Source organism: Ambystoma mexicanum, chromosome 3p (assembly GCF_040938575.1).
Source record: "Ambystoma mexicanum isolate Mex_15411 chromosome 3p, UKY_AmexF1_1, whole genome shotgun sequence".
In the NCBI taxonomy this organism is placed as follows: Eukaryota; Metazoa; Chordata; class Amphibia; order Caudata; family Ambystomatidae; genus Ambystoma; species Ambystoma mexicanum.
Window position 1 is genome coordinate 164910057 of NC_090925.1, and position 18643 is coordinate 164928699.

At 46.8% G+C, this 18643-nt stretch overlaps 1 protein-coding gene across 3 annotated transcripts in view; it reads left to right on the top strand.

Moving 5' to 3' along the window:
- SYCE3 (synaptonemal complex central element protein 3) overlaps positions 1–18643 on the top strand; it is a 303915-nt gene that overhangs the window by 99086 nt on the left and 186186 nt on the right. The window contains exon 3 of one of the 3 annotated variants that reach the window (XM_069650554.1): positions 7700–7729. The exons of the other annotated variants lie outside the window; for them this stretch is intronic. The gene's annotated coding sequence lies outside the window, so the exon portion shown is untranslated. The remainder of the gene's footprint in view (positions 1–7699; positions 7730–18643) is intronic. 3 annotated transcript variants of the gene reach the window in all.

The window sequence follows — 18643 nt, forward strand, 5'->3', positions numbered from 1 at the left end:
AAATTCCAGATCCGCTCCTGTTGCAGGAAATTTTAACCCTGCTAGAGAAAGGTGCCATAGAACAGGTACCGGTAGCGGAAAAGGAACAGGAGTTGGTACTCCCCATACTTTCTCATTCCAAAAAAGGACGGAGGACTGAGACCCACCTTGGACTTGAGAAACTTGAACAAGTTCCTCAGGAAGGACAAGTTCAAGATGGTGACTCTTTCTCAGATCCTTCAGGCTCTCCAACTCCAAGATTGGTTGGTATCATTGGACCTTCAGGATGCTTACTTTCATGTGCCAATCCATCCAAAGCACAGAAAGTACCTGAGGTTCGCGATTGGCAATTCTCATTATCAGTTTCGAGTTCTGCCATTCGGGTTCACCTCCGCCTCGAGGGTTTTCACCAAACTGTTGGCGGTTGTGGCAGCGAGTCTCAGGAGAGGAGGTATTCACATATATCCCTACCTGGACGACTGGTTGATTAGAGCAAGTTCTCCAATACAAGCTCAGGAACATCTTTCGGTCACCTGCCATTTTCTCCACAAATTGGGCTTCTCCCTCAATTTCAAGAAGTCCCTTATGATACCATCCCAAAAACTCCAGTTTATCGGACAAGTCTTGAATACTTCCTTGCGAAAAAGCCTCGCCTCCCGAAGTGAGAGCTCTCCACATCCAGCAGATGGTAACAAAGTTCCAGAATGCCTAACATCTACCGGCCTTCGATTTTCTGAGGTTGCTCGGCCTCATGGCATCCTGCATTTTCCTGGTACCAGAGGCCAGGTTGAGAATGAGATCCCTTCAATGGGCACTCAGAACTCAGTGGTCGCAGTTCTCAGGGAATATGACGGATCTTCTGCAAGTCCCGAGCGCAGTTGCTCAGGATCTTCTATGGTGGACTTGCAACAACAACATTCTCAAGGGAGAATCTTTTTGTCATCCATGGCCGGAGATAACAGTAGTGACGGACGCCTCACTCAAGGGGTGGAGAGCACACACCAACGATCTGACAATCAGCGGACGTTGGTCTCCATCGGAGTCCAAACTACACATCAACCTTTTGGAGCTGAGGGCAATCAGACTAGCGCTGAAGGCCTTTCTGCCCTCTGTACAGGGCAAGAATGTCCTGATAATGACGGACAATACAGTGGCCATGTATTATCTCAACAAGAGAGGTGGTGTAGCGTCACTACCACTGTGCAGAGAGGCAATGCAGCTCTGGTTCTGGGCAATATGAGAGGGAATCTCTCTATCAGCAATTCACCTATCCGGAGAGAAGAACACAGCGGCAGACGCTCTGAGCAGGCAGACCAGTCCCCCACGAGTGGGAGCTAGCTCAGGAAGTCCTTCTGGAGATCTTCGCCCTTTGGGGAACCCCTCAAATGGATCTGTTCGCCACCGAGATCAACCGGAAGTGCGATCAGTACTGCTCAAGGGAATTTCCTCAAAGAGGAGCTCTGGGAGACGCATTCGTAGTGGAGTGGAAGTTTCCACTACTGTATGCGTTTCCCCCCGTCCCCGTGATTCCTCAAGTAATCAGGAGGTTGAGAAAGTTCAGGAAAACCATGATCCTAATTGCCCCGGATTGGGCCAGGAGGACGTGGTACCCAGACCTTCTAGACATGTCCATCTGCCCTCCAATACGTCTTCCGCAAAGAGAGGATCTTCTCTCGCAAGAGGAAGGTCGGGTTCTCCATCCAGAGGTCAAGACACTCAACCTTCACACATGGTTTCTGAGAGAATGAAATACAAGGATTGGGATCTTCCGGATGACGAAATGGAAGTTTTGCTTTCAGCCAGAAGGCCAGCAACAAAATCTTAGTACCGATGTCTCTGGAACAGGTTTAGTAACTGGTGCAAAGATAAGGATGTGGACCCTTTTCAATGTGGCACTCCAGTAGTGCTCTTTTCTTTTACATTTAGCTAATCTGGGGCTCTGGATAGGAACAATCAAAGGATACCTTGCTGTGCTGTCAATTTTCAAGCGCACCTCGGAGGAGGTTTCATTTTTCAAAATACCATTAATAATTCAATTCTTAAAAGGGCTTACTAACGTATACCCTCCAGTACCTTTTCATGTCCCAACTTGGGATTTAAATTTAGTACTAAAATTATTGACTTGCATACATTTTGAGCCTCTGCACTCCTGTCCATTGAGGCTTTTAAGACTAAAAACTGTCCTTCTTGTGGCTCTATCATCAGCCCGCAGGGTTAGTGAACTTCAGGCTCTCTCGTGCAAACCACCATATACTATTTTTTATAAGGATAAGGTAGTCCTTAAAGTTAAACCTTGCTTTTTACCAAAGGTAGTTTCGGACTTCCATTTGTCACAAAAAATACTACCAACATTTTATCCTCCTCCTCATTTGGGCAAGGAAGAGGAGAGACTGCATAGACTAGATCCCAAGAGGGCTCTTAGTTTTTATATCTCGAGGATGTCTAAATTACGACAAGATGACCAATTGTTTGAGGGTTATACTGGTCATAAACTGGGCTTATCAGTGACAAAACAGACCATGGGCCTCATTACGAGGCCGGCGGTAACCGCGGTGGTAAAACCGCCTGGTTACCGCCGGACTCGTATTACCATTCCGCCTCCGTGACTCCCGGAATTACCAGGGCATTACAGCCCCAGTGTCCCGGGAGTCACGGAGGCGGAATGGTGTTAATCCCCATTCCCATTGAGTCCCATAGGACTCAATGGGAATGGGGAAGTGGAAACACCGGCACCATTTCGTGATGGTGCTGGTGTTTCCACGTCCACCTGCAGGCGGGAGGTGTGCAATCCGCCAGGTCAGACCTGGCGGGAATATCACCTCCCGCCTGCAGGACTCGGGATCGGGTGGTCCGGAATTAACAGTGGCAGCGGGTTTACCGCCACTGTTAATTCCGGACCGCCTCACCCGTAATGAGGCCCCATATCCTGCTGGATCATTTTGGCCATAATTGAATGTTACAGATTGGCGGGAAAAGACCCACCAGATGGTCTTCGAGCTCATTCTACAAGGGGAATGGCTACTTCTACGGCTCTAAAGAGCGGAGTCCCGGCAGCAGATATTTGTGCAGCTGCAACTTGGAAAACAATGCATACTTTTATCAAACATTACTGCTTGGATGCTGCCTCCTCCAATGAGGGGTTATTTGTCAAAGCAGTTCTGCATTCTGTACATGAAAACTGTAATTAGTACTCTCACCTCCAAAATTGCCACAGTCTATCATAAGATGAGGAATACGTGGGAGGACACAATCCATTTGAAGACCAAGTTACTTACCAACTGCAACGTTCTTTCGACTGGATGTTCCTCCCACGTATTCCTCATCGACCCTCCCATCCTACCCCACAGTACAGTTTACGTTTTCTTACACTTTCCTCTCACGAAGAGTGCATCAGTTATGGGGCACGCCTGGGGGTTCCTCCTATATGTTTCATCGAAAAAACAGAACTGAAGCAACGGGCACGGCTCGAGCTATTTATACAATTGGTGACGTCGACAGAGTACGGAGTCCGTCGAGGGACAATCGACGGCACGACCTCGAGCACAGCGCCCTCTGCCGAGAGAACATTTTTTCCCGAAGCAGCAAAGCTGGAGATAACAAATTATCATAAAATGAGGAATACGTGGGAGGAACATCCAGTCGAAACAACGTTACAGTTGGTAAGTAACTTGTTCTTCTATTGTGTATATGCGGGCACTGTGCTCGCCAATGGCCTTCTTGTGTACAATAGGCACATTGATTAATCCCTATTGGACCCCATTGCATATTGGAAGTTAATGCAAATTGGACTCTGGACGGTGCATTCCCACCACCTCTATTATTGTTCGCTACTTGCTGTAACAATACTCTTGTTTTCAGATTCCCTTTGTCCCTTCATTCCTTATCCTTTTCTGAATTTACTTTGTTCTCATAATATTGGGCCATATGTAATACTTCACGTTGTGTTTTTGCTTGCCATGCACTTTCAGATGTCATTATTAAACTTTGGATTTTCGGTAACAACCCTTGCACAAACTTATCAACAAACCATCTGTTCCCCGGTTCCGTACTTAGATCTTGACCACTAAAGTCTGCAAATACTTGTTCAAACCGATTAAAATAATCCGTCGCTCCTTCCTCTTTGCCCTGTAAACAAGCAGTCAATTTATCCCAAACTATTCTCTTTTCGGGCACTAAAGTTTTCAATTTCTCTACTATTCGCAATGGTAGAGCCAACATTACTTGCAGTGGCTTTTCTCCAGCCTTTCTCTCACTATCAATTCTAATCAAATTCTCCCATGTTTCGCCTAATATCGGCGTGTCATTTATATTTTTAACCTGTTTCCATATGTCTACTGGAAGAATCACGGGAAACAGTAAATCAATGTCACTCAATGTAAAACAGATGAATTCAAAACAGATTGCATTTCCTTCTAGAATCCTGCCGGATTTTTCCTAATATCAGGGATCGTCTGCTTTATAGTATTTACCTCTTGCCTAGAAAAAGGGACTTGTACAAACTGTGCGATATAATGAGCTTCTATTGTTCGCGCTGGAGCTCCTCCAGCGTCAGCAACCTCTACTTTCAGGAAAAACGTGGGAGGCACCTCCCTCATGGGTAATTGCAAACTAGGCGATTCTACATTCGTTCGTCTATTAAGCAACAAAGCTAAATCAAGTGAAAAAACAGTTGTTCCAGTTTCAGGCGAAAATGCTCTTTTATAAATTGTCATTAGATCAGCGGGACAACATATCTTATTCTTCAATCATTCATCCTGTAGGTACTCTACCATAACCTGCAATACCTTTCTCTGCATTTCTGGTGTAAACTGACTAAACATATCATGCACTTCAATTGGGGGAAATGGCGGCATTTGTAATCCATCTAAGTGCATCTTATGTACAAATTCGCATTTCTTCACTAACCGGTTTGAACGGTGGTAAAAACTGTTGCTGGAAATACGACATATGCGGTTTATCTTTCTTCAATAATTCTTTATGCAATCGATCAAGTTCTCCCTTAAACACAAATGTTCGGCCTACGTGTTCTCGTACTTTCATCGCATTATCTCGCAAATTTGAAAGAACAACCAAACCACGCAACTCTTGCGGTACCACTGGATCAGTCAAATCACTCCATATTTTCACAAGATAATTCCTGATGCATTCTAACAATACCTGCTGTTCACCAAGGAGACTATGATCAGAAATGGAACTTTGCACAGCCACTTCATTGTCATCAATATACGTTTCGGCCCATTCTTTCAGTTCTTCTTTCCTTCCTTTGCTAATCATACTACGAGTCTGTCTAATGCTTCCTTGCGCAGGCCCCATCTCTGTAGAACTGCCTGCTAAAGCGGCTAACTCATGCTCTGGAGGCGGTGGAGGAAATGATGTCACAGGCACAGGGGAAACAAACTGCTTACTGCAGGTGCAGATGGAATAACGGGAATGGGAGGTACACAAGGAGGAGGTGCAACTGGGTCAGTAGACGATCAGTATTTTGATGTTCATTTCTTCGCTCATTTAATATTTTGTTTATTAGTTCATCTGATGTATGGAAATCTTGCTGGGGATATATTTTCTGTATATCTAATTGGAAAGCCCTGTCCATGCTTCTAATGGCTTCTGTCTGCTGATGCTTATCGTGCTCTAGCGCTTTCTCTACATTTGTTTTATTTCTGCGCGTGTTTCTTCCTACTTCTCAAACGGAGATTAGCTTCCTTCCTTCAGTCTCTTACAACGTCGAACGCTGCAGGTCGGGCTTTTTTCCGTAGCAATACTAATTCTAGGTGTTTTATACGTGCTAATTCAAAGCTCCCATTATTGGGCCACTAAAGGTCTGATACACGTCTGGTCTGCCTATGCCAAATCGCATTAAACACTATTGCCCCTAGACCATACTTCATATACATTTCATGTGCCGGTGACCCCTCGGATGGTGCGACCTGGCCAGTTTCCAAAGACTGTCTACCACAGTGAAAAAACACACTAAAAAGGAAGACATTTTCCCAGGCATGGTTAATTATTACCCTTTTCTTACCCTGGGCATTTGAACTTGCAAGTGCAACTCTCTACCAATATCAGGACGTTTAAGAATCGGGGCACGACTCACCTGATCAACCAATTCGTCACTCAGGACGCAATTCGCCCGTATACAGATGCAACCAAGAATCATCATGACTGCGTGTCTAGCTCAATCTGCCTCGTTCCAGGACCCTCGCCTTGATGCTTTCTGGGTGATGCTCGTCGATCAGGGATCAGCTGTGTACAGATCTGCGGAGGAGTCTCATCACTTCTACAGGGGCGCCCCGAACACCTTCCGATCCTGGTTCAACGGCTTCGTCCTCGACTTGTTTTTGCCTTCCTTCAACTTCAACGTATACGATGGAGCACTAGTGGGAGGGTCCCTATTCGGGCACCATACTTGCTAGGCCATAAAGACTGCATATGGAAACTAAGGCACAATAACCATATACCAACATGACACGTCAGACGCGAGGTTCGTTTTCCAAACAAGTATGGTTTATTTCAAAGTATTCTCATTCGGCTGACTGGGTCTCATCGCCTCACGATGTGTGTTCCCAAACACTGTGAGATGTGAAAGAGCGAAATGTGCTCAAGCAGCAATATATATACATTAGACATATCCTTTGCTAAAGCAATTCGACCCGCCCTCATACATGTCATACAGGCTAGGGTTCAGTGATTCACAATTATGACACATTATGACAAGTCTTCATTCAGCCTAAACATAGTTATTTTAGCAAAGGCAGCAGAGACAGCTTTCTGTTATGAGGAACATGGAGCTCTGGCTCGGCAAGGATGTCGTGTTCTTAGCAGGGAAACATTCCTTACTACGTTATCTGTGTTTCGTCTCATGAGCTAAGGGTCAGATAGTTCTGAAGCAGAAAATACCACTCTCCGCGAAGGAGCACCACTAGGAGAATATAATTCATGTTTAACTACCTTTTACAACAGCGCTTGCAAGAGAACCCGGCACCTGGAATATTGATTAGATGCGGCTTCTGCTCGACTTCAAGGACTTAGTGAGAGAGAAAAACAATGTATTTCTGCACAGTTTGACATTCCTGTCTGTGTTAGTATTTCAGCGTTCAAGCCGTGGCTTCACGGTGTGCGAGTTTAAAACATAGAATACATTTGCAAAGCATTTTGACAGAAAAGAAAAAAGCAAATGGCCAACATTTCACAAAATGGACGCCCTTTGGTTACATTGACGATGCTAGGATTGCCATGTTTGTCACATGATGCGATTGGCTTCTGGCCAACATATTATACATATCACTTGACTATAGGGTTGCTTTTCTGGTCTAACACCCAAGCATGGGGCAGTGCTTTTTTCCAAGCCTGGGGGCAGATGGGCACAGTAATGGGACCATCTGCCTCTAGGGTAGGGGCAAAAAAAATAAAAAACTACGTTGTTGGTGGGGGGGCGCCCTAAACCACAAGCCCCTTATATAATGAAAAAAAGGGGGGTGGCCCTCTTCCCCCCCCACCCCAAATGGATGGGGGGCTCTCATGTAGCCCTCCCTGGGGGCAGATTGCTAGTGCAATCTTGCAACCAGCCCCTAGGAAGGGGAAATGCCTTTTTACTGGGGGTGAGGGTCAGCAGACCACTAGGGATGGGTTGAAAGGGGGGGCCGTGATCAGAGAGTAGTAGTTATGATTTGTTTTTGCTGGGGTGACCATAGGTAACAAATGATTTTTGTTTCATTTACAGCTTTTTCTGCGCAAGCAGCTGCAACCTTATGTGAGTACTTTTGTTTATTATTCTACGGTTAAGGCCCATTGTCAATGGGGTGGGTGGGACTGGGGATGGATTGATGGTGGTGTGGGCCGGAGTAGGCCGTCTGGGGAGATATTTTGGTGGGCTGGGACAGAACTGCAGGGTCAGGCCACAAATTGCCCCCAATGCCAGCATAACATTGGTGTTTCCCTGGGAGCGGCTGTCTCCCATGTGGGTTGACCGTCCGCAAGCCCAGATGCACTCCTAATGAACCTAAGTTCAATGATTCAATTATTGCCACATAATCAGATTTTTGTCATCAAGGGCTTTGAATTAAAGCAGATAACTTTAGAAAATCTTTTTCAGAATTTGTGATGGTTATCCTAAGCAAATTTCAGAGGTACATTCAATACAAAGCGTGTATTTCAATAGACCAAAGGTGTAAAACAACATTTCCAACAATATCTAGAGATATGGTTCATTTTTAATTGACCAATCACCGTTTTTTCCCCTCAAAATGAAATTTCTAACAAAGTCAACTAATTAAACAACATAAGAAGCATGACACAGGCATTACAATAATCATACAATTGTTCCAGTGTACATGTCAATTATCAGAGATGACTGTCTCGTGGGGTGATCGGCTCCCTCTGGGGAGACCCTTTATGGGTTTTACAAATGGCCAACGCGTTTCGGATCTAATGATCCATCTTCAGGGTGGGGGCTTCACTGTTCCTATATATGACGGGTAATTGACAATGGATACATTCTTTAATTCTTTTCCTGTGGGGAATTCAAAGGGACAAGTAATTTAGTCTCATTAATTAATGAGGCTAAGTTAAGTGGCTGAGAAAACAAAGAGAGGCTAATGTCACTAACCTCTCCCAGGGGACAGATGTATTCCAAATTTTGACCTATCAAAAGGAAGCAAGAAAGTCACTCAAGTACCTTTTTACCATACACTCACCCAGTCTTCAACTGAAAATCACAGGAGACTGGGAAACAGCAAAGTCTGGCCGGCGAAACCCTAAGGAAAGTGAATTTACTGGTTACGATTGAGTTGAACTCACTCATTTCTACATTTTAAGCTAATCATGAGTTGTCACGGAGAAGGCTTAAGGCCAGTCCTATGTTGTGAATCAGCCGGATAGTATTTATTGTAAATGCAGCGTGCATCTCGCCAAGGTGTGAGAGGCACGTCAAGTGACTTCAGATGAAGCCCACTAGGTAACACGCTATCTTACTGAATCCGCACACTCGCCTCCATTCGGAGCTTCTCAGTACGTGCCGACTGTTGCAAAGACTGTGGCGAGTGTACTTTTGAAATCTGCTTAGGATAACCATCACAAATTCTGAAAAAGATGTTCTAATTCAAGCCCTTGATGGCAAAAATCTGATTATGTGGCAATAATTGAATCATTGAATTTAGGTTCATTAGGAGTGCATCTGGGCTTACTGCATAGCAATACGCAGTTCAGGTTTTGTGCACATTTTTTGTCACAAGTGGTCTTGTGACGACAGCCCACCTGCACCTGAAACAGTATTAATCCTCTATTCTGAATTCATATAAATTAATGTGATCTTAACAAGCTGTGCACCCCCGTTCCCACGTTTTGTTTTTGACTGCCCGCAAGCCCAGGCTGCACCTCTGGCTGTGTTGCGTTACAGATGTCAGCTCCGGGGAGGAATGGGGATCCTGCCGGGACTCCCCGGAACTGCCTCTGGACTTGGGGACGGTCGACCCACATGGGAGACAAGGGGCCCAAGGCCGGAGGCATCACCTACGACCATCCTGGAGTTCTGACTGGCCTGCGTTCCAGCTTTTCCCTCTGGGAAAGGACAGGGACTATGCCGGGGCTTCCTGGCACTGTCACTGCACTTGGGGATGGTCAACCCACATTGGAGACAGCCTCCCAAGTCCGGGGACATAACCCCCCAAGTATCCTGGAGATCTGGTGGGACTGTGGTACAGCTTCTCCCTCCTGGAAAAGATGGGGAATCTGCCGGGGCTCCCTGGAACTACCGCTGTGATTGGAGACGATAGACCCACATGGGAGATGGATGTACCTCCAACCGTCCTGGAGTTCAGGCTGGGCTGCGTTACAGCTTTTTCCTTCGGGGAGGTATTGGCACACTGCCGGGACTCCATGGTGGGGAAAAGCTGTAACACAGGCCAGCAAGAACTCCAGGACAGTTGGAGATGGTGTCCCCGGCCGTCAGCATCCATTTCCCATGTGGGTGTACCATCCCCAAGCACAACGGCAGCGCCAGGGAGCCCCTGCAGGGTCCACTTCCCTCCCCAGGGGGAAATTCTGTAATGCAGCCCAGGTAGTGCTCCAGGATGGGCGTGGGCTGTTTCCCATATGGGGCGACCATCCCAAGTGCAGTGGCTATCCCAGGGAGCCCCGGCAGGGTCCCCATTGCTTCCTCGAGGGAAATCCTGTGGCTGTCTCCCATGTGGTCTGACCGTCCTCAAGCCCAGCAGTGGGTCCAGGGAGCCCCAGCAGGGTTTCCTAGAGGGAGAAGCTGTAATGCAGGCCAGCCAGAGCTCCAGGAAAGTCAGGGGTAATGTCCCTGGCCTTGTGCGGCTGTCTCCCATGTGGGTGGACCAGCCCAAAGTGCAGGCGGCAGTCCCAGGGAGCCCCCGGCAGGGTCCCTCACCCTTCCCAGAGATAAATTCTGTAACGCATCCAAGCCAGAGCTCCAGGAGGTTCGGGGTGATGTCCCATGTGGGTCGACAATCCCCAAGGCCTGGGACATCACCCCGACCATCCTGGAGCTCTGGCTGGGTTGTGTTACACCTTCTCCCTCTGGGAATGGACGGGGAGCCCGCCGAGGCTCCCTGAAACTGCTGCTGGACCTTGTGGACGGTCAACACACATCAGGGACAACCACCCAAGGCCAGGGACCTCACCCCGACCATCCTGGAGCTCTGGCTAGGCAGCATTACAGAATTTCCCTCTGGGAAAGGTCTGGGACCATGCCGGGGCTCCCTGGAACCGCTGCTGCAACTGGGATGGTCGCCCCATATGGGAGACAGCCCACCAAGTCCAGTACATTACCCCCAACTATTCTGGAGCTCTAACTGGCCTGCGTTGCAGCTTCTCCCTCCGGGAAAGATTGGAGACCCTGGCGGGGCTCTCTAGGACTGCCGTAGAACTTCGACACTGTGGACTGTCGACAATTTTCTGTTCCACCCAGGTAGGTGCACTCACACATGTGAGGTACCATTTTCGTCAGGACACCTGTGGGAATGCGGGAATGTAGGACATGTGGTGTTGGCGGCATGTTTCATTGGGTGGACAGAGGGAAATGTCTGAAACTTTTGTTTTTTCTGCCAAATTTCAGACCTTTCCCGTGGATTGTGGGTAATACATTTTGGGGCGATTTGCACAAGTCAGACCTCTGTGGATTCCCATGGGTGTTTTCTTTTCGGAAATGCCTGGGGTTCCCTGTTTTCCTTGCTGGGTGCGACACCCTAGGTCCAAAATCTGTAGGTTTTCCACAAGAGCAAAACTCCTCAAAATCTGCTCTGCCAAAACTCTTGGGGTTGCAAGTGGTTTAGACTTTTCCCTTTGTGCCCAGGTAGGTGCACCCACACATGTGAGGTACCGTTTTCATCGGGACACCTCTGGGAACGTGGGAAGGTAGGACATGTGTTGTGTTTGCGTGGTTTATGTTTTCAAACATTTGCTGGTGCACTTTGTCACAAAACCCTTTAATTTCCCAAATGTGACCTACATTTAGTCGCTGCTTTAGGCACTATACACTTTTGTAACCTGCACAAGTCACTTACCCTTCAAAAGGTCTGCCTGTGCTCTTCAAAAAAATGTATGCGTACCCTTCCGCACTACATTTATTTTCTTTAATTACACATGCTAAGTACGTCTGTTTAGGCTGTAAGCATAAGAAACCTGTGTACCATGGTTCAGTTTTTGGCATGTGGTAATGCTTGTTTTGTGAAACATTATGAAAAATCAGTGATTTCCTAACTGGAAGAGTCGCGGGAATGTAGCGGGGCATTGCTTTTCTCAAAATTCACAGAAGCCATTGCCTTACCGGGCCAACCATGTCCACCACATACCCTTTTTTAAAATGTATTTATTTATTTATTTCCGTAATTTTCCTGATTTTTTTCCCCCAAACTATGACCGACCTGCGCAAATCACCCCTTCCTAAACATGGAATGTTGTCTACTTTTCAGAATAGTATGCCTTTCCGTCTTCGCATTCAGCTTTCCTATTCCTTGCATGCATGTTCTATTGGAAAAAAAGGGCAAAACCTGTTTTTGAAAGCTGGGAAAATGGCGAATTCAGCACAGTAAACTGTTTGTTTGTTCCTAGCTCTTACAAGGAAAAAACCACAGGCTTCTTTGTACATCATTTTATTGGCTTTTTCTGAAAAAATCTTATTTTCTGTCACCTCCCTACAGCAAACTAGGATTTCTTAGTGGCGTTATGACCGCCTACATGTGGGAAAATAAAGGGCCAAATTTGGCCAAGATATCGCATGTGACAAAAAAGTTACAAGGGATTGAATGGCGACGTACCAAAATCACCAAAAAAGGCCTTGACACTGAGGGGAAAACCCTTAGCAGTTAAGGGGTTAAGAAATTGAAAACCAGGCCTGAATCTAGTAGGTGAGTGAGATACAGGACAATTTGTGTTGGAGAGCAGTCAATAGGGTTGATGCTCTTGGTATTGCACTAGATGATGCAGCGTCACCAGGTGTTGGAGACGCAAAGTCTGGTGTTAGGTTTTTGTGCTTCTCTAAGTATGTCTGTGCATCTTTGAGGAAATTGGAGGTGTCCGAACTCTATGACCTCAGCAGCCAGGCTGCTAAGTTGAGAGTTTGCGGGTATGGATGAAGCGTCTCCTTCCTCGCAGGTGCGACTGACATTGCCATCAGGTGAGAGAACCAGGGTTGGCGGGCGCACATCGGGAACCACCAGAATCATTGTGACTGGCTTCTGGTGCATCTTGTGCACTATCTTGTTGAGTAGGTGAGTCGGCGGGGGGGGGGGGGTGAGGGGCATGCGTAGACTCATTTCCCTGGCCATGTTATCCAGAGACCGATTCCCTTTGAGCGGTTCTGCAGGTACCTGGAGGCGTAATGTGGGCATTGTGCATTCTCCAGAGTTGGAAACAAGTCGATCTCTGGAAAGCCCCAGTTTGCGAAGACATTGAGAACAATGTCTTTGTGTAACTGCCATTCGTACTCTATGGGTAATGGGAAGTCTCTGCTGAGCACATCGGCCAGAAGATTCAGTTCCCCTGGAACGTGTTGTGACAGGAGGAACGTCTTGTGTTTGAGAGTATTCTGTAGTCCCAAGAACCTCACTTTTTTAAGCAAGTTTTCCCATTCATGCACAGCCCAAGCTGTCAATCGCACAGCACGGCGGCTGTCCTTTTAGGACAGCCAGCCAGCCAGCCAATCGGGACTAGTTTCTTTCAGGCACTCCTAGAGAAAAAGGACCAGGGAGTTTCGGGACACTCCCTCACATCCTGTCCTTCCAGACACACTGGAGCCAGGGGCGGGCTTCAGGGCTAGAGCTCGACCAAGGCAGAACAAAGGGCTCAAACCTGTCTCAACACACAGAGTAAAACCCAAGAAACACCTCAAAACAGAAAATAGCGGAAAAAGACAGGGGCCATTTTGACAAAATGGTCACCCATGGGTGCTGTACTGCAGCTAATAATAATAATAATTTAGCATTTATATAGCGCTACGAACCCTCAGGCATCTGAGCGCAGTTTTTTACTACTCACGATGTGTGGAGCTCATTTATCGACCTCAGAAGGATGAAAGGCTGAGTTTGGCCTTGCCGGGATTCGAACCTGCATCAGCAAGCTCTGCACAGATGTCAAAACGAGCGCTCTACTCGCTGTGCTATGGGACCAGCTGATGGTTCAGCCTGCGGTAGAAATGCAACATGGTAGTAAAAAGTAAACCACTGCCACCTGCCATGTAAAGTAGTGACGGTAAGAACTAATGTTACATGAGTAGGTAGGAAAAGGGGCTACTAAGTAACCCCTCTGCACTCTACATAGGATTGTGTGTGCTGGACCTACAAAGAGAAAAGTCAATTTCACTTTACTATTCTTGGGGAACTGTAGTTCACCCAAGAAAAGGTATTTAAACCTGCACGCACTTCACCACACCGCAACAAACAAAACACACAGAGCCTTACACAATAGCACATGACGGACACCAAACGAATACCACACCAAAAACCTCAGCGAACAGTGTTAATTTGAACTGAAGCTGCCAACAGCGCGTCACAGCTCTCTTGCTCTTTCTCCAAACTTTGTCCAACTAACGTACCCCAACCAACCCCCTTTTTTTCAGATATGCCAGAAGACCACTACGGTGGTGATAGTGCGCGGTATAAATATCCTTTAACATTAATTTAGGGGCAATCCAAAGGATTTCTCAGTAACCTCTGCATTGAAGGTGCTGTGTGTCACCATACAAAAAGCAAATGCTGATGGAGTTTGTCAGACCCCAAAAACAGTGAAAATACAAAATCCAAAGCAGGTAAAAAACGCATGAGTGAGAAAAAGGCCTCGCTCACTTCAGGGTTAAAATTAAAAAGTCCGAAGCCCAGCAAAAGAGATGGGGGTCTCTAAGGTTGAAGGAAATTGGCACAGAAATTTAAATTCTCCCTAACACCTTTGATGCAACGACTCCGAAATTTCTCAGAGATAAGTCTTGTCGGACAAGCTAAGGGTCCCTCACCCCCCCTTGTTTCAGGCCTCAACGCGTAACAGCGGCAGTACGGTAGCCCAAACTCAGAGCTGGTCAGCCACAGGGCACTCCCGAAGGTTATTCTTCGCAGGGCACCGAGCAGATGCCAGGATTGGATGTCCCCCCGCCCCACTCCACGGGTCCTAGCTCTCTCATAGGACTTCTGAAGATCAATAGCAAGACTGGGCTACTCCAGGATCGCAGCAGAAGTTGGCCGCCAGGCCTCTTTCAGACGGGCCCTCGGTCTCCTCACGGATCTCACAGCTGGACAAGAGACCCAGCTCCTTCAGGTTACTCCAGGATCTCTATAGAGTAGGTGCAGGGACCACCGGCGGGAACACTTGTGCATAACACTCACACACACTGAAACCAGTTTGTGGATTGGGACCAGACAGTCCCAGCCCACATCCTGCCAGAAAACACACATAGCCCTCCAGGATTTTCCTGGCGTCACAGGCCAGGAAGAAGGCTAAAAAAACAAGATGGCCAAAGGACACTAGCCACAGTTAGTAAGCAAACACCTTAAGGCTAAAACGAAAAGCACCAAAACATTGTCAGTGTGCTTGTCCAGGGCAAAAAGAAAAACGTCCCCCATTGTACCGCACTGCAAGATGCATTGTACAATGATAAAGGTTACCACAAGTCGACATCCCCCTTTTCATCCTCGAAAGATCAGATGCAATAATCTGCGATTACCACTAGATGTCGGATTATATGCACAGCATATGATTCTAAGCAGATTCACAAGCATCAGAAACAATTTTTCCCAGTACTGGTTCACACCAGGTGGTACAACTTGTCCCACTCTTTGGCTTTAGATCAAGCACAGACTGCTCTTTTCTTCATCTCATAGCAGCTATTATTGGCTCTCTGCCTAGACTATCATCCTCACATCCCATAATGCAATCAACAAAAAAGCCAGATAACCAACAAATGGACGATTGGTAATCCAGAAATTCTTGGCATGCCTGATTGGACTCCTTTCTGGAACTGCAACCACATCAGAATCTGTACAGCAAGGTTATCGCAAACTAACTTCTTTCTGCTCCATCAGATGTTTTGGATGTTGACCAAACTACAGATGCTGGTTGTCACGATTTCCCTAACTTTTGGCACTACCATAATGCGCCAGACAATCTTGAAAACGTGATCTTTACATGCCTACCATCAACTTCTGGTGGGATTTTTGGAAAGTAACGTAAACTGTCCTCCAACAGACCTTTTGACGGTAAGGTGGAAGATTAACCTTCAACTTTTTCCTGGAAGCAAATCTTCCACCTTGCTGCCAAACTTGTAGTACAGAGGTGCAATAATTTTACCTGCACCGCTATACTATGTTTTCATAATACCACTCTTGTACAGATGGAAGACTTGGGAAGTCCTGGGCACGGGACAAAACTGCTTTCCAACACCCAATCAGGACAGTCATGGGGAACTCTCATGTTTTTCCAATTTTCATTCCCTCATCATTGCAGCAACCGGATTCCCCCGGAGAACTGCACTTCGAGCCCACAGTGAACAGAGACGTGACAAGCAGAGAGCTCCGATCTCCCTCACAGCTGCAAGCACAAAGGAAAGGGAGTACCCTGCAGCCACTCACTTGTTTTAAATCAGTTAGACCGATTCCCAATTTATATATTGCATTAGAGAAAGAGTTTTACAATCTTCCCGTTCCTCAAAGGGAATTCCAAACTGGGTGGATGAATCGTCCAGTGACAGAGTGGGAGAGCAGTAGCTGCAGCCTGCCCAATAAGGACAACATTCTGGAAAGAGATCCAAGTTGGAAGGTAAAGAATTCCTCCAAAGAGTTGTGGTTACACAACATCACCGGAACATAGCATACCCATACAGGTCACATGAAACCTCCAGCCACTCAGCGGGAAGCTATTCAACCCAGTCTTCTATAAGGGCCAGTTCCCAAGCAATGGATGGCAGTTCAGAAGTGCAGAGCTGGCAAGTTGCTGTGTGGGAGTTTGTGGATGACAGGCGAGCAGAAATTGGCCAGAACAAGTGATAGAACGTTAAAGAGGCAGAAGAGAAAAGCTGCAGAGACGTGGCTGAAGGTTGAAGGAGAAAATGAGTTAGTTAAAGTGGAGGTAAATTGTAAGCAGGTGTCTGGGGAGAGTCTGGTTGGAGGAGAAGAAAGAGAAGAATATCAAAGAGGATGTGGTGAGGATCAATAATGAGGCTAGGAAGGACATCAGGACTGAAGAGGAGGTATCTATGGAGTGTGGTGTAAAAGTGAGAAGACTGACACAGAGGTGGCATTTTGACCATCAACTTTTATTGAAATGAAGTAACCAAAGCCTATATATCCCTATTTCTAAGGGGGACACCCTACCTAAAGAAAAGATATGTAAGGTGCTCATCGTCAGGATAACTTTCCAACATAAAATAAATGTCCTCTGTCCATAATTCTCCTCTACTGTAGCCCTACCACTGAAGCACAATAAAGTAAATGAACCAGGAGTATGACTGGTCTGCTGTAGGGAATTGATTACAGTCTCAAAACAAAGAGGTTCTTGATCCAGAACGTATCGGGAGAATGACTCCCTTCTCCTGGTATCCTTGCATGGAATTCCTTTCATGAGTTCCTGCAACTCTTTCTGAGCTCTCCTCCAATTTTAGTCACTAGGACAGGGGAGACTACTCCCAAAGTCTTGCACAGTTCTATCACACTTCTCTGGGTCAATTCTGCCTTTCTGGCAACCATTGAGAGGAGGGCGATTACTCCTGATGCACTCTTCTCTACAACCACTGTGACGAGGGAGATTACTCCTGATGCACTCTTTCTTGCAACCACTGTGAGGAGGGAGATTACTCTGGATTCTCCTCTCAGCCACCCACACACCCCTACCGGGTCTCCCGAGCCTTCCGTTACCTGATGTGGAGTTTGGGCATGTCACCAGTTCTTCCTGGTGTTGGGATCAGTGTCATCGGCTTCCCAGGTTTTCCTCTTCTGTCTCTGTTGTTCCACAGCGGCTCTGTGCTCTCTTCTGAGCATCAGTGTCAGTACAGTTGTCAGACCAAACGGTACACCTCGTTCAGGTCACGCCACCATCTGCCTGCATACAGCTTGCACTCAGACCTGCTTCTTCTAGGCCTGATATGATATGATTGTTTATTTATATAGCGCCTATACACAATGTGTTTCAAAGCGCTTCAAGGCAAGGGAGGGAACAAGGGAAAATACAACCACATTCTTACAGGCCATGAACAGTAAGGATGTGAAATTAACTATCATACTCGGCCTGACGACATTTCAGATAGTGCAAGAGCGAAGACATAGATAAGGAAGGGAGGGGGAGAGTGGGAAGGAAATGGAAACAGACGGGCGACTACCGCATTAGGCCTGACGACATTTCTGGTAGAGCCGGAGAAAAACAAAAGGTGAGGGAGAGGGGTGCAGAAAGGGAGGGGAGGAACAAAACAAGCGACTATCATACTAGGCATGACGACATTTCAGATAGTGCTGGAGGGGTGGTGGGGAGGAAATAAACAGTAATGGGAGGGTGGAGGAAACGGGCGAGGTTGCTATCATATTAGGTCCAGGGACAATTCTGATAGAGTAAGTGCGTAGAAGAAAGTAAGGGGAGGAGATAGGAAAAAGGAGAAGGGAAAGGAGGAGAGAAAAAAGAGCAGTCAAAAAGAGTGGAGAAGCAAGAGTGGAGAGCAAATACAATTGCAGAAGTCAGTAGTAACACATAATGTTGCAATCCAGGATACAAGATGAAGATGGGAACAGCATGTTTCAGGGCCACCATGAGTACAAGATGCAAAGGAAGTCCAGCATGAGAGTTGAGAAAGAGTGACGCACTGTGAATGAATGAAGTCCATAAATGTCAAATCCAGCATTGGCCACAAGACAGTGATGGTGAAGGAAGGCACCAAGTGGGCGGGGCTTGCTAAGTGGTGAAAAAGAGCAGCAGGCAGGAAGGTACCAGGGGGGCGGGGCTTAGGCCAGGTGACCTAGATCTACTTGCACCTGCTCCCCATCTGAAAAGGACTCTCTCAACCTTCTGCCGGTGTTCCGTGCACTGCTGTTCCTCTCCATCTCCAACTTCCTCTGCTTCTCCAGCTTTGTTCTTCCTCTTCATTGAATACTTCCTTGCTTTTTTATATCTTGAAGCTGGTTCCTCCCCTGTCAAAGTCTTACTTTAGTTTCCATAAGTGGATCTTCATGCCTCCTGT